At 35.8% G+C, this 15,575-nt stretch overlaps 2 protein-coding genes across 2 annotated transcripts in view; both read left to right on the forward strand.

Annotated features, from left to right (window-relative positions):
• Positions 1–15,575, forward strand: part of LOC133526591 (atypical protein kinase C-like) — a 222,374-nt gene that overhangs the window by 130,586 nt on the left and 76,213 nt on the right. The window lies entirely within an intron of this gene.
• The window catches only part of LOC133526592 (atypical protein kinase C-like), a 181,643-nt gene continuing 174,960 nt past the window's right edge, over positions 8,893–15,575 (forward strand). The window contains exon 1 of the mRNA XM_061863282.1: positions 8,893–9,102. The gene's annotated coding sequence lies outside the window, so the exon portion shown is untranslated. The remainder of the gene's footprint in view (positions 9,103–15,575) is intronic.

Raw genomic sequence — 15,575 nt, forward strand, 5'->3', positions numbered from 1 at the left:
ATATATACATGTTTATTTTGCCCTAATTTAGAGAAGATCGAATGTACCAGTATAGATAAAAAAATATTTAAAGAGTTCCATTTTTCATCATCTATTCTCTACAATACTATAGACTAAAAAATCAGGTCGAAGGATTTCCATTCAGCTAGTACAAAGCGGATTGTCAACCCTTTTCTTGCGGATAAAGCCAATCTCCCCGCTCCTAACGCCGCAATGATAACGTGGACAGTACTCTACATTTGGTTACGTAGGTACTAAGAGCTAGGATTACATTTTGACACTTAAAAGTAATACTAAAAAGAAAACACGATTATAACAAAAGACAAAGTGTAGAGGTACTCTGTCCATTGTCCAATAACATATCTCGTATGCTATGGAAAACAAATGAAATATTTATCCATCTGTCTGTATTTATTATTATGGCTATTTAATAGAATACGAGTATTAACAAAATAAAAACTAAGACTGAGTTTTTAATACTCAACAACTTTTTCTATTTCATCAAAGATACGCCAAATATTAGCTCTATATACGATATGGATCAGATCTGACTGTCACTCTTGACACTGACATATCAGATCCATATCGTATCCAGGTTTAATACTTGGTGTATTTAAAGTTCGAATCGGGCCGTTAGTCAATTCTCGGGCCTTTAACTATTTCCATTCCATATTTCATCTAAATTGGTCTAGCGGTTTTAGCGCGAAGACATAACAAACAGTTACTTTCGCATTTCTAATTGACCGAAGCGTTAGCGTAGGTCTCCGTTTTAACTCTGCCATTTGTACTTTCCTATGTCCGGATGTTTTCCTATACAGGTCGCAATTCTTAACCGATTCTATGATGATTATTTATAATTATTTTGTCGATCCAGTTTTTGGAAATTTTACGAAATGCGGAAATTTTTTTAATACCACGACGGTGGCAAACAAGCATACGGCCCGCCTGATGGTAAGCAGTCACCGCAGCCTATGGACGCCTGTAACACCAGAGGTGTTACATGCGCCTTGCCGATCCTTTAATTTGAAAATATATAGGCAAACAGAGGAATACAATTAACATAATACAGAAATCCTCCGAAGTACCTATTATATTCTGAAATCCGTAACCAAAAAGCCGTTTGGTCCCCGATTTTCGTTTTGCAAATAATATCTTTTTAAAGTTACGTTTGAACGTTTGCTTACTTTTCAGCCGCCTCACAGGTGAAGGGTTATCGTTCCAGCATTTGGTTGCAAGATATCGTAATCTACTAGTTTTATTTAACTAGGGAAAGCACGTTTTCACTATAAACGGGTTTTTGCCGTAACATATATATATTTCTGAAAGTTGTTGAGAACTGCTTTTTGAACATACCTCTAAATGTAATTTAATTTGGTAATATTTTTCGTGTGAGAAGACACATTTGTACATAAGATTGTAATAGTTAATTTCGAAAAGTATTACAATGTATCACGTGGCTTCGTATTCCTGTTCCATCATTGTCTGAAAAATCTCAAGAATTGCAACATAATAACTTTATTGTCACCACCGCGGAAATATCAATTTCTAACTTTTATTCCACCCTAATAAAAGCAGTACTTTAAGCTCACTATTTTATATGGCGGTCCATCTAGAGCTATAAAATGAAGTGTAGTATCCAGTATATTGCATTAAAACATTGATGACTGCAGTAATCTAAGACAACCTCATATTTTTTTAACTTTTCATTCCAATCTCAACTATATTCCTCAGATTGAAAGTCTAAATTTATAAAGCGAAATCTTTTATTAAGACATTTTCAAAGTTACCCAAGAGACCGTAGCCGTGGCTACGGCGTAGCACCTACGTGCTACGCGTGGCATTCGTAGCACGTCTACAGCCGCTTAGGAGCAATCGTTGCTGAATTTATATAAGATCGATCGGCTTAATATCTATTTATGTTTCAATAGACGGTTGCGGTTTAAAGTTCGGAGTTCTTGAGCTTGAAGCTCAACGGCCTGATTCGAACTTTAAAATACGTCAAATATTAGGGCTAGATACGATATGGATCGGACATGTCAGTGTCAATAGTAACGTTTCTTCAAACAAGGGTAATTCCAACCTAGTTAAGGAACCACCACGCATATAGTAACGAACCCTAAAAATCCACGATGCGAATCTTGTATTAACACATATTATTTAAATGAGTTCTAGTTACTTGACTAATCCTCGGTCAAGAACATTTCTATTCTTTTTGTCACGTTCTAGTAATAAAATCGATATTTTACGACTTCAAGTGAACTTGAGAGTGTTACTCATATGCATGGCGATTTCCTAACTACACATTGTAAAGATGCGTATAAAAGGGGTGCTCCGACGCTCCAGCATCATTCCGGGTCAGCTCCTCTCACAGTACAGTACTAATCTTGTGACTTGTAATACAGTCAATATAATCTTTGAAACTAAATTACGCTGTTTTAATCATCAACTCCGAAGCGACATCTCCCTCGTGCCAGCTCAGCGTGTCTCTCCTAATCGAAAGGCCGTAACGACGACTTTTCTACCTATATTATAAATGCATAAATAACTGTCTCTGTCAGTTGGTGGGCCACATGGAGACCGCAGAATAGCCGGGGCAGAGGCAGACCATAAAAGAGATGGCGGGATGACCTCGACGCTTTTTGCAACGACTGGCGGAACATGCACCAAACCGTGATAAGTGGCGGAAGAACGAGGCCCTTGCCCAGCAGTAGGACTCAAGATAGGCTTTAATATGGCGGTCCTTCGCGGAGGCAAAGTCGCGTTCAGTTTTATACCGGTTCGTACAGCTGCGTTCGTGACCCACAAATGGTCTAGCCGGAATATCAGCGCTGACTTTTGGGTTAACATTTATGCTGAGCTGAGACCATTTCGTGGTAAATTATTTATTTATTCTATGTTTAATTTTTTTTTCTTTTGTTATGCTATACTTTTAGTATGTTATAGACTGACTATAGAGATGACTTATAATAAAAAAAATCTATTACCTCTTCAATCTCAAATTAAACCAGTCAACCGATTTCAATGAAATTTTATATGGAGATAGTTTGACGCCCGGGAATCGTACTCTACGCAGACAAAGTCACGGACAGAAGCTAGTTTAAAAATAAATGTTTGTATAGTTATGCTTGATCAAACATGATAAATAGATTTCATAAATATAACATTGATTTATGAATATAAAAAATAACTAGAATAATGTCATCAATTTCAAAGTTACCTTAAAAAATGTAACGTTAATATTTTGCAGATATGCGAGGCGAATTTTCTGTCAAATGCCCACAGTGTCTGTTTAATCTTCCCTGTTTTTGTCGAGCCGCTGACATCTGCAGATTATCGTCTCATTTTGTAGTGTTAGTTTTCATATTAAAGATACAGTCGAGTTTACAAACATGTTTATAAGCTAACGTTGTAAAAATATATTTACACTCGGCCCCATTCGACGAATGAGATACGATAACGATAAGTTCTGGTTTAGATAAGTTCTCATTTAGATGTCGTTTGTATGTCGTATACTTGACAGAAGCAGCTCGATTCGGGCAACCAATGTCACTTTGACGTTAGAAATATCGTAGATAGATCTTATTGGAATCACTGCAGAATCGAAATAAACGTCAATTTTGACACGTCGTTTAGTTATCGATCTTTTAAAGATATTTCCAAGATCTTAAACGTGTCTTAATAGTTCTTCGAATCGGGCTGACTGTCAAAAGTGACGTTTTTGTTTAAAGAAACGTCACTTTTGGCACTGACGTATCCGACCAATGTCATATCTAGACCTAATATTTGACGTATCTTAAAGTTTGAATCGGGCCGTGAGTGTCTTAAAGGAGTGTAAATATATTTTTGAAACATTGTTCAGGTATTCGGTAATTTTTTTTTATCGGTTGCCTTTCTGAATACTAAACCATGCTAAAAAACATTAGTTTATCAAAGCTCTTTGTAAGCGCTTCTTCGTTACTTATTCATCTTTTTTTTTCTTCACTTTTTGATTGACATGAGACGACCTCGTATCTTATAAATCCTCGTGTTTACCTCGTTTTTCGGGTTCCGTACCCAAAAGGTAAAACGGGACCCTATTACTACAGCTCCGCTGTCCTTCCGTCCGTCCGTCTATGACAGTTGAAATTTTCATAGATGATGTATTTTTTTTGCCGCTATAACAACAAATACTAAAAAGTACGGGACCCTCGGTGGGCGAGCCCGACTCGCAGTCGTCCGTTTTTTTTTTAAATACTAGTATTGGTAGTTTTCTCGTGTACATTTTCAATAGAATTCTAACCCGCTCCGCTCCGGGATAGTTCGCTTATTTGTGGTGCCATCGACAGCGCGGCGAACTGTTGACGCTCGAGTGCTGCTCACTGTTTCTATATTTCATTGTACGAGCATTTAGGTGGCTTATAATGTGAAATTTTTATTTAAACTTATATTTATGTATAATTCTATACTTTAAATAGCGTATTATATTTTGTTTTTCAGGCACTTATTTGTTGTCGATACGGAGTGACTTCAAATTGGTAATACACAACACTTGATTGTGGTTCAGCTTAGGCAAAATAGTATACTACATTAATCCCGTTGTTAAAATTAGCTGTATTTAATTATTACAATAAAAAAAAGAAATAATTAAAGACCCGAAGTGTGGTTACCCCACATTAAATACCTAACTGCCATTCATATCTGTTACTCTTATTTTCTTTGACAAGTGCCAATCAATTTCTAATCAAAACACGTTTACTTTATAAATAATGTGGCAGGTAATTGATAACCAAAAAGGAAAGTGTTAATTTGATATTATAGACACTTATTTCTTAATCACTTTGTTAGGATAACCATGTGAAGCGTAAAAAAATGGGATAAAGTAAAACTTAAAAAAAACGTGATTGTTCTAAAAGTATAAAACTTAATTGAGGGGCTTAGTTAAGGGAAGCTATGTGTAAAACCAGGTTGTTCTATTTCTCGCTACTTCTATTCACCCTTTTCCAGCTACCTTCTCTATTTACCGAAGGGGGTCCACACAGATTTAAAATAATATAAATAAATAAAAATAATAATGTAATACATAATAATAATAATAGGAGTCTTAAAATATTAATTTTATTCACAAATAATTAAATTATTGCATGTTGTTGATATTTTTCCTTTAAATTTTGTTTAAATGTATTATTAATTATTGTACTTAGCATGCAATAATCAATTTATCAATGGTAATATTTATGTGTAATTTAATTTAAGTCAATCTGTATGGAATTAATAAAGCTCTATTCATTCATTCATTCATTCATGTGTAAAACATTGATTTTGTATTACCAATTTGAAGTCACCCTGTATTCTCTATATTCTAAGTTCAAGTGACATGCTGTGACATATTTTTCACGTCAACTTGAGCATTGGTATGTAGCATATGGTGGTAATAGATCTCTTGAGCGCGATAATGTATTCCTGTGGCCATTCTCAGTACCTAATTGTAAATATAGTTTTGTTTTGGTCTGCAATTAACTATAAAATTTAGGTACTTTTTTCCAAATATTTGAAAAAAAGTAAATAAGTTAATTTATTGCTTCAAACTAAATAAATAAAGGACATGTTTTTCGCTAAACTTCTATCCGACCTTTCATGCTGTCAATACGTGTATAAATGTTGGAACAACTACGTGTTGTGTCACTACTAACATAAAATTCCCTGAACGCGGCACAATTTAGTCCCAGGACTTTACTTTTCTCTCAAATAAACGATGATTTAAACGTGTCTGTATACGTTATTTTTACATAAACGACCGGTACTTAATATATATTTTTAGTAGGTAATACTGGATGAGCAAAATACTTATGTTTCTAGTACTAAGTTTTTTTGGCAACATATTATTATAGTGAAACTCCCGGTAAGGGAATTTATTCGTGTGATGAACACGGATATTTGTTCCTAAGCCATGAGTGTTTTCTATGTATTTAAGTTTTTATATATTATATATATCGTTGTCTGAGTACCCACAACACAAGCCTTCTTGAGCTTACTGTGGGGCTTTGACAATTTGTGTATCTTATATATCTTATAATATTTACTCATTTAACTACATATATAAATTGACCACCTCTGTAATTTTACCTATATTTACAAATAAAACACTTCAATTTATTAGCTAAACTCCTAATGGGTTACATTTCGCACTATAAAGTGTCAATGAAGTGTCGTGCCTCGAATGTTGCTTCTACGTGTTGTGTCACCGTAACAAATGCCCTTAGACACAATATATTCCCGGGACTATCGGCGGCATTTATAAACGTGTGAATACCATCTGCTATTTGTTTCCAATGCCGTTATGTTCGCGATGGTACTTGTTATATTGTAAAGCCTTTTTATTACACAACACAATGCATATAGGGTGGATTGATTTTTTTATTTTATAGAAATAAATAAATAAATATCAGGGGACATCTTACACAGATCAACCTAACCCCAAACTAAGCCAAGTTTGTTCTATGGGTACTAGGCGGCGAGAAACACTTTACATAAGTATGTGTGATAACAATTTAAGGAATACAATAATATTACCAAAAAACAATCAAAAAACTTATGGAATTATCGCACTTTTACGTGTTTATTTACAAATAAATATATAATTTTCGTCATAATTTAGAAATTTATTGCTTGAATATTAGTCTTATTAAAATATATGTTTTCCAAAATTTCAAACTCAATGCGCCACCTGAAGATGTCGATTTAGAATGTTGAGATTTTTCATGAAAAGCTCTGATCTAGAATGTATACTACGTTATTGTTTGGCGATACTTCGCTCCACTCTACAATACAATGCAGTAGTCCTTTATTGCAGTTCTCAAACAACAACAAAAAAAGATAGACAATATACATTTTACACATATTAAGTGGAGATAAAACAATATGTGGCGTATTCTGATTGTAATAACAGGTTATTAATTTGATCTAGATTTGCTATAGATATTATCTATCAGTGTCAAAAGTGACTTTTCTGGTTGCAGAAATGTTTTTTGTGACACCGATAGATGATATTTGGCCCTTGATGGCCCCCGACCCCAGAGCTGACCAAAAAAGCAATGGCTCGATGTCGTGAAAACAGATATGGGCGTAAACGGGCTCACGCGAGAGGACGCCTAGGATCGCGCAAAGTTGAGGAAAGCAAGTAGGAAAGCGGACCCTGGCAAAGGTCGGGATAACGCTAGGTAGTAGAAGAAGATTAAATAAAGAATAATAATAAAAGAATAATAAAAAATACAAGATTTCCTTAAAGTGGAGGAAATATTGGAGCAAAGTAGCTCCATTTAACGGTAACGGACTTTTCGGTGCACGAGCCCGGCTCACGTTCAGCTGACTTTTAACTCGGATTCCAGAGTTAAACTGTTTTTCCGACACCTTCCGTAACTCCGACTCGAATCCGAAACAATTAACGAATTGACTCCAAATTACAAACTTTGATACCCTGCGAAGTTCACAATTTGTTTAATTTTATTGGAGTTCCGTAGCGGGTTTATGTTAAGAATAAATATTTTTGCCTGATTTGGTTGGTATTATTAGAGAAAACCCTTTAGAAGTTAGAAAATAACAAGCCAATTCGAGTTTTAGTTATTCGATCTGTTTCCGATATGATGCCGATCTGTCAGTGTCGAAAGTCATAATTCTTTTATTAAAAACGTCACTTTTGCGGTTCCTGAATATATTATTTCAACCAAAAACATTTTCATGTAAAATGTTGCCAAGACGAAACTATAAGGCTCGCACTGTCAAAAAGTTATCAGATCTCATGTAGAGCCAATAAGCTTCTAACTCTACAAGCCCTAACTTCACAAACTCTACACGTTAGTCGAAATATGTGGCCTGGCTTAATAGAAATAATTGCTGCAAATGCTTTAGCAGTAACAAAGTTATCGATTTTTGAAAAATAACTTGTCACTGTACCGTCGTACCTGCAAAATAAATAAATATTATAGAACATTATTACACAAATTGACTAAGTCCCACAGTAACCTCAATAAGGCTTGTGTTGTGGGTACTTAGACAAAGATATATAAATACATAGGAAACACCCATGCCCATGACAGAGGAATTCCGATAATTTGCCATTAAAACACTCGTGTGATCCTATGAAACTCATTTCATTCATTTCATAAACCCACAGTCGTGTTAAACTTCCAATACATGGTCGGTGAACCACTTTAAGAACATTTTGTAAAAATAGTTATTATATGATCGTTCATGTAGTTCAAATTCAATATAGCGTGTCGGTTGGTACTTATATCAATATTAAGGGAAGTGAGAAATAAAACTAAAAAATAATTCTGCAGACAGCAGGCTTTACTCAATATGAAATAGAAACTAACGTCAAAATTTTTGTGTTTGTCAAATGTAATTTTCAGCAATCTTATACTTCATAAAGTATGTTAGGGGCCGTTAGTCTTTGGTAAATTGTTAAGGCTATAAAGGCCTGAGGTTGCACATGTAAACAATCAGTGAAGGTCAAGTTTAAAGGCGAGCGCATACATTTCGTTCTACTGATAAAACGTGAACACTACACCTAACTATCATTTCATCTAGTCGTGAGCACCTAGCTTATGACAGATATGTCATAACCAAATAACGCGCTAACCCACATATCGGCAGCAAATGTGACAAAATCCAGCAGAGATCGCGCAAACTAACCGCAGCCAATTTCAGCGGCAATCGGCGGAAACGTCATAATCATATGATAGGTGCGCAGTGCGCCCACCTGTCGGGGCGCTTGCGTCGTTGTGACGTCACACGAACACGCCCGAGCGACCCCGAACACGAACGATTGATCCGGCCGAGGCCTCCACAACTTAGTTCCCACTAAAACTATTCAGGCAAAACGCTATCATTTTCCAAAAGTATCAGACTGTTGTATACCTAAATACACCGAGCGCGCGCTCGCCTCTTATACAGTTCTTAATCCAAGATAAATATTACATCAATCGGAGGTGTCGTAGAACGCAGGCGCGGGCGGCTCGTCGGCCCAGTCCCGCACCGGCCGCGCCGCTGGCCGCACGTCGCGCGACACGGCCGCGACACGCGCCTCACCTACACAGACACAGCCACGTGTGTTCAACACATTGCGTAAGAACGCGTCTCCTTTGACACCGATAAAACAAATCACTGTCACTCGGTACAAACGTGTGTACATTTTGTAAATCGTGCAAGGTTAGAACGCCCCGCCCGCGCTTTAAACCTAGCAACGCGAGTGCTGGTTGACCTTAAAGATTTCGGTTTGTTTATGAGTCAGGTATCGCTAGCATTAAGAGCAGCCCTCGCTGAAACTTGAGGGTTAACGTTGCTATAAACATTGGAATACATATTCGCCTTTAATATTGTAAGTCAAACGTCTTAGTGGATTCTTGTTAACGAGCCCGGGCGCTGCGAAATTGATTAGCTTCATAATTGTAATTCTACCTTCATAAGCTAAAATTAACATAGGTACTAACGTAAATGTGAGTATATAGAAATATTTAGCCCCTGATGCTTAACAACTACTACAGAATTTCCCCTAAATTTTCAAGGAAGTTTCGAAATGACCTCTTCTTATTATACGTTACGTTTTACTATGAAATAAATGTTATTCTGATTTTCTTTATATATCTAAGTATTTACATATATCCAATTTCTTTAAAAAAATGTAATGGAGATTTTTGCTAATATAAATACAATGTAAAACACTCGACAGGTACTTTTGTCCATAGTAAATAAATAATAATAATTAATATTGCTTAATTTTCCCTCGTAGTTGTAAATTTTTTATATACTACCTTTAGGGCCTTTTATTATTTAATAGCCAATATACATTCTTAAACTAATCTATTAAATCTCTGTACGTGACTTGTCGACATCCCTGGCTCTTTAACTTAAAGATAATTTCAGATTTTTCGAAATCATATACATAATAATACTAATAGATTAAGTATAAGCTTTCTAAATCACTCATTATTTTCCAAACTCTTACAGTTCCTATACTCACACTTATCGACCTCTTATAGTTCATCAGCAGAAAATCTAAAATAAGCCTTAATCCCACGAAGCAAAGTCGTATTTCCAAATACAACTTGTAAAGAAACGCTAGAAGAATATTTCCGCTATTTTTATATTCCAAACAGGCTCAAGTTTTTTTTAATCGCTTCTAATGACTCTCCCTAATTAACGTAGCCTGACATTTAAGTAATGGGACCTTCTGGGGAAATGTTGGCTTCCTAATTTTTTCAAGGAGGGGCGCTAATTTGACATGTTTCTGTACAGCTTTGACAGCTCGGTTGCTAATGAGTCTAGACCTTAAAAAGATTACCCCTTCATTTATTTAGAAAACGATTTTCTATTTTATTTATTATGTAATTACTCTACTAGACACTCATCAAATGGGTACGGGAAAATTTTAGTAAAATCTTTACGTCAGCCCCTTTTACCTCTTATGTAACCGAAATAAAATATGTTTTGCATTTTTTATACTAACAACCTGACCCATTTCATCATTACTCAATATTTTATATTTATCCGTCCTTTTGCTCCTCATTTTTTATGCATTAAACATCGGGCCCACTTTTTAAATAAAACTTTATATTTTCGGTTCTGGCGTGGGTAAACCAAGCCGTAAACAATATTTTCATATACAAATAAGTAAATCTGTAAACTGTATGTTAATGCGTATACGTTGAATAGCAAAAAAGTATCTCCCAAGTCTGAAAATGCTTCTCGCTATTTTCTACGCTATTCGTAGCACATGCTACGAACACTTGCTACGCCGTGACCTCGTAGCACAGCTGTAAACAAGGTACTTGTAGTAGAAATGATACTCTACGATACGGACGGTATCTTGAAGGTATTTTGTTGAGTTCTTGTTTTTAAAAAGTATACACTATTTTAAAAATTGTAATTCTCATAGTATAATATGCTACATTTATTAACATGTTGATATTCTAAGTTGTGGTCGCTGAATAAGTTTTATTTTAAAACAAACATAATCTTATTCAATTTAACCTGTCGAAATACCACCATACAAAAAATTGATGCTAAGCAATTTGACCCATACTATACTCACGTCGGATACTGAGTCGCTACGACCCAAATTGAGTTACTTAATCACACGTGTGATACCGAGGCGAGGGTTAAAACAATGAAATACCTCGTATAATTTGAATAATTAATACCTAGAAATTATTAATATCCATGTTCTGAGTTGTTACTTATTTCTAAGAATAAACTATTAAATTCGATCAGTAATTTAATAATAATGTTTTATGTTTATGGCATAATATGAAGGTAAAATATATCACATGAAATTTTCACGCATAATTTGTGATTTCTATGAATTAATATGCTGTAATTAAGAGTTAAAAACAATGTATAATACGTCGCTACTATTTGAATCCTGTGAGTACGATCGTTCATACAGCTAGCTAACAGGTAGTACATTTTTTAAATCCACAACACACACTACGGTGGTACTAGTGGTGTACTACTAGCAGTAGTGGCTAATTAATAAAAACAAATGATAATAAAAAATACCTTGCATATATGCGAAAGTTATCTTTTACTCCGAGAATTTGATCGACAATCAACAAATTGCCTTAAAATTCCTTTTGAACATAATCACGCGTGATCCCCGTAAGCCGCTCCTCGCGGCGCAGAAATCACGCACTCTTTGATGTCCTAATTAATTCTAGCCTCAAACGTTTCGTTTCCAAACGATCATGAAACAACCTGGAGAGCATTCGAATTTTATAAATTGATCACTGATATGACTGGTTATGCATCTCGCTCTCACAAATAAATCAGTATGAACGAAATGCACTTAAGAAATAGTGACTCAAGATTAGATTCGGACTATAGTTGAAATTTTCTGAGACGATTTTTTCGACTGAAACCCTAAGATCTGTTAAAGCCTATTTCTTCTATGACTGCAGCATCTCGCTCGCACCAGTTAATCAGTATGAACGAAATAAATCAGTATGAATGCACTTAAGAAATAGAGACTAAGATTAGATTCGAACTATAGTTGAAATTTTATGAGATGATTTTTTAGGCATTGTTTATTTTATGCACCGTGGTTACTACCGCATTTGACATAAGGGAGAAAAATCGAGCCCTTTTAAAATGCATTTTTAGCGTTCTACTTATATGGTTCAAATCCATGGAACATCATTTGGAGATTGGGTAATGTAGGACGACTGATCACCTGCATTCACATTCAGGTAAAAATATTCGGAGATAACAAAAAGCTCTTAAGTAAATGTGAACCATATAAGTAGAACTCTAAAATTGCCTTTTAAACGAGCTTGATCCTTCTTATAAATGAGAAATTTGGTAGCTACCACAGTGCAAAAAAACAATGCCTTTTATTTTGCAGATTAGGGTTGGAGCCGAAAAAATCATTTCAGAATTTTTTGTCAGCATTTGTTACTAAATCCTTCGGCATCCGGAAGCCAATTCTGTTTTGTTGTGAAGCGTGTCACGCGCACCAGTAAGTGCGCATTGCCTTATGAGACGACTTCTGATTGTATTTCGTCAGGACCAATCAGCGCCAGCCGCTAACGCTGTGCTCACGGCCAAGGTCGTATCTAATAAGATGAAAACCATATCGAATTGACAAAGCATAATTGACCTCGTTCCAATTTCCTGAGTATGTACAGTCGCCATCGGATATATCGGAGTGGCCAGGGTGCTCACAAAAATCTGAACACGCCTCTATTGACTAGGCGCTAGAGTGCGTGCTCAAATATATTTGAGCACCTCGGCCGCTCCGATATATGTGATGGCGACTGTACATACAATCACTGCGGTATAGCAAGAAAGATAGCGCTGATAATCATATAAGTTTTAGATGTATTATTGCCAGCAATGGCATAATTCAATAAATTTTTAAAGTTGGAATTCGCCTCCTGATTCGAAATTCTTACCGTCCACCACTAAGGACCTCAATCCATAAGAACTGTAAGCAATTCGAGTCCACGCTACGACTGGTTTCGAGGCCAACACTGCGAACGGTAAGCGACAATAGCAGCCTTGATTACCGGTATTTAACGTGTGAAGATTTATAGCTATTGACTCTTCGCATGCGTGGCATATTTTACATGTTTCTTGTTATGTTTTAAGAAATTCAGTTAAAAAAGGGTTTTCACACTTGAAAATTAAACAGGAAAAATCTTCATACGTTGTATATTTACAGAAATTAAGAAAGAACGTACTTAAATCCTACAATTGGCAAAAAAACGCGTGATTAAATGCGCCTTTTAGATCAAAAGACTGTCGCCAAAATTAAGAAAAATCTGACAAAAAAATTAAGGCATTCAAATTTCAAATATACTCCTAAATTTATATGAGTAATATAATCTAGGTTCACAAACAGCCAACAGCATTATGACATACAAATTGTTAAGTTGATACTTTTTTGTGTTAGCTTTTGTTTCATCTAATATTGTGAATAATGAGGCACTATCAAACCTTTATTTACTCAGCCCAATATAACGAGTTTAGTTGGAAACCCCATCGAGAACTTTAATTTCGAATATCACGCAGCGCGACCCGTGTCATACTCGTATTACTTCATACGTTATTTCTAGTAACCGTTCATTTGCCTATAAATACTTCAACGTGATTTACAGCCAGCAGATTGCTCTTTTACTTGCTATATGGGCAACAAATCATAGATGTTATCAACTGAGAGGGATAATATAGTTGGCTGTAATAAAATAGGAGCCTTCCGCCTGTGCGTCTATCTTTGTTTAATCGATTATTTCGTTTGTTTTGTACGCCAATTTCGAAAGAATTTTGTGCATATATTTTTTAGGAAAAGTAACTTTTTTCTAGGAAAAGCATTCTGGGAAAGAATCAGAAAACGCTTTCGTGGAAATAACACAGTCATATAGATAAATATGCACTTATACCGCAATGAAAGTACACAATCGTGCGAGTTTATTCTTCATTCAAACACTCGCTTACGCTATTAGACCCATCATTTGCCTCGCTGGCGCTGCTTTTATGAGAATAGCGGGGTAATTGCAAACGATATAGTTTATTATGTTGATCAATTGACGTAGTAAGTATAAGCCCTGCCGCCTATCATGGTCGACCATCCTAAACAGGCGTTACATCTGCATTGGCAGCATGGTTCCATTTTTATCACTTGTCACTATGCACGTCACTTTCGCGCTTACATACTTGTTAGAACGTGACAGGTATGGTGACAAATGATAAAGAGCCGACCATCTTAGCCCTTGTACCATTGCAGAAGGATTAAACCAATCGAGCCTAAAAGCAAGTTAAGCTACTATCAAGTATACAGACTCTCGTTATGTTTTATTCAACTTTACGAGGTCCCAGTGCCACTTCCGCCGCTCCCGTAATTCTAAAGGCATAATTCTATAAGTGGCCATTAGAGCAAGGCTCATTTCCGGCCCAAAATAACTCCTATACGCTCCCGCTTGTTATTACGTGAACTTGTGTTCATATTAAGGGAAGCTAGTAAATTTAGAGGTCTTTTGTCTTTCATTTAGGCGTGTTTTAATGCACTTAGAAGTGCCAGTTAACAACTACTGACTTAGTAACGGCAGTATAAATAGTGTCTTTGGAACCTCCTCGAGGTATTTCGTACACGCCTTAAATCATAATATTTTTATCCAAAATGGCTTCTTTTTATCTAGCACCAACTTTCCCTTGCAATTTCACTTGCATTAAAAAACTGTAATAACTTTAAAACTGAGATGAAGAATATATTTCCTGCCTATGAAGCCGATGATCCTGGGTTCGAATCCCGGCGGTAAGGGCATTTATTTGTATGATGAGCATTGATATTTGTGTCTGAGTCATGGGTATTTTCTATGTATATAAGTATTTATATATTATATATATCGTTGTCTGAGTACCCACAACACAAGCCTTCTTGAGCTTACTGTGGGGCTTAGTCAATTTGTGTAAGAATGTCGAATATTTATTTCTTTCTTTCTGCGATTTAAGCGGATATAAGGTTATGCGAGGTAAGAGAAAAGTAGTTTTGTTTTTGAGGGTTCTCTACAAGCGTTTCTCTTGCCCCAGCGTATCTCTTATGTAACCTTATAGAATAATATGTATTTTGATTTACTTATGTACCTACAAACTCCTAAAGACTGGCACATAGAACAACAAAGATAGATAAACTTGTACCTATAACTTAGACGTTGAAAACCGACAGCGGTGACTAAACCCTACCGCTAAGCAGTGCCCTGTCAGTGCAACTAGTAATTTGTGAGCCCATTTAAGGCCGTTCATTTTCCGAGTCTTAATACGGCCAGTGACCCCTTGTTAACCCTGCACGCTCCACTGTTGCTCACGTTCAGTTTAAGCCGAGAAAAATAACGGTAGATGAATCTTAGAAGTTACTATAGATTTTTACAAACAAGGGCAGGATTTTATTTACCTACTATAAAACTACTAGTACAGAGCTACAATTTTAGTGTTTTTATCACTTTCCAACAATCAGTACCCCTAGTGTAACTTTGATCGACATCATAACGTGACGAACGCGTTTGCGTTAAGTCTCATTTTGTATAGGATTTTGAGGTTCCAAAACG

This window comes from Cydia pomonella, chromosome 16 (genome assembly GCF_033807575.1).
Source record: "Cydia pomonella isolate Wapato2018A chromosome 16, ilCydPomo1, whole genome shotgun sequence".
Classification (NCBI taxonomy): domain Eukaryota; kingdom Metazoa; phylum Arthropoda; class Insecta; order Lepidoptera; family Tortricidae; genus Cydia; species Cydia pomonella.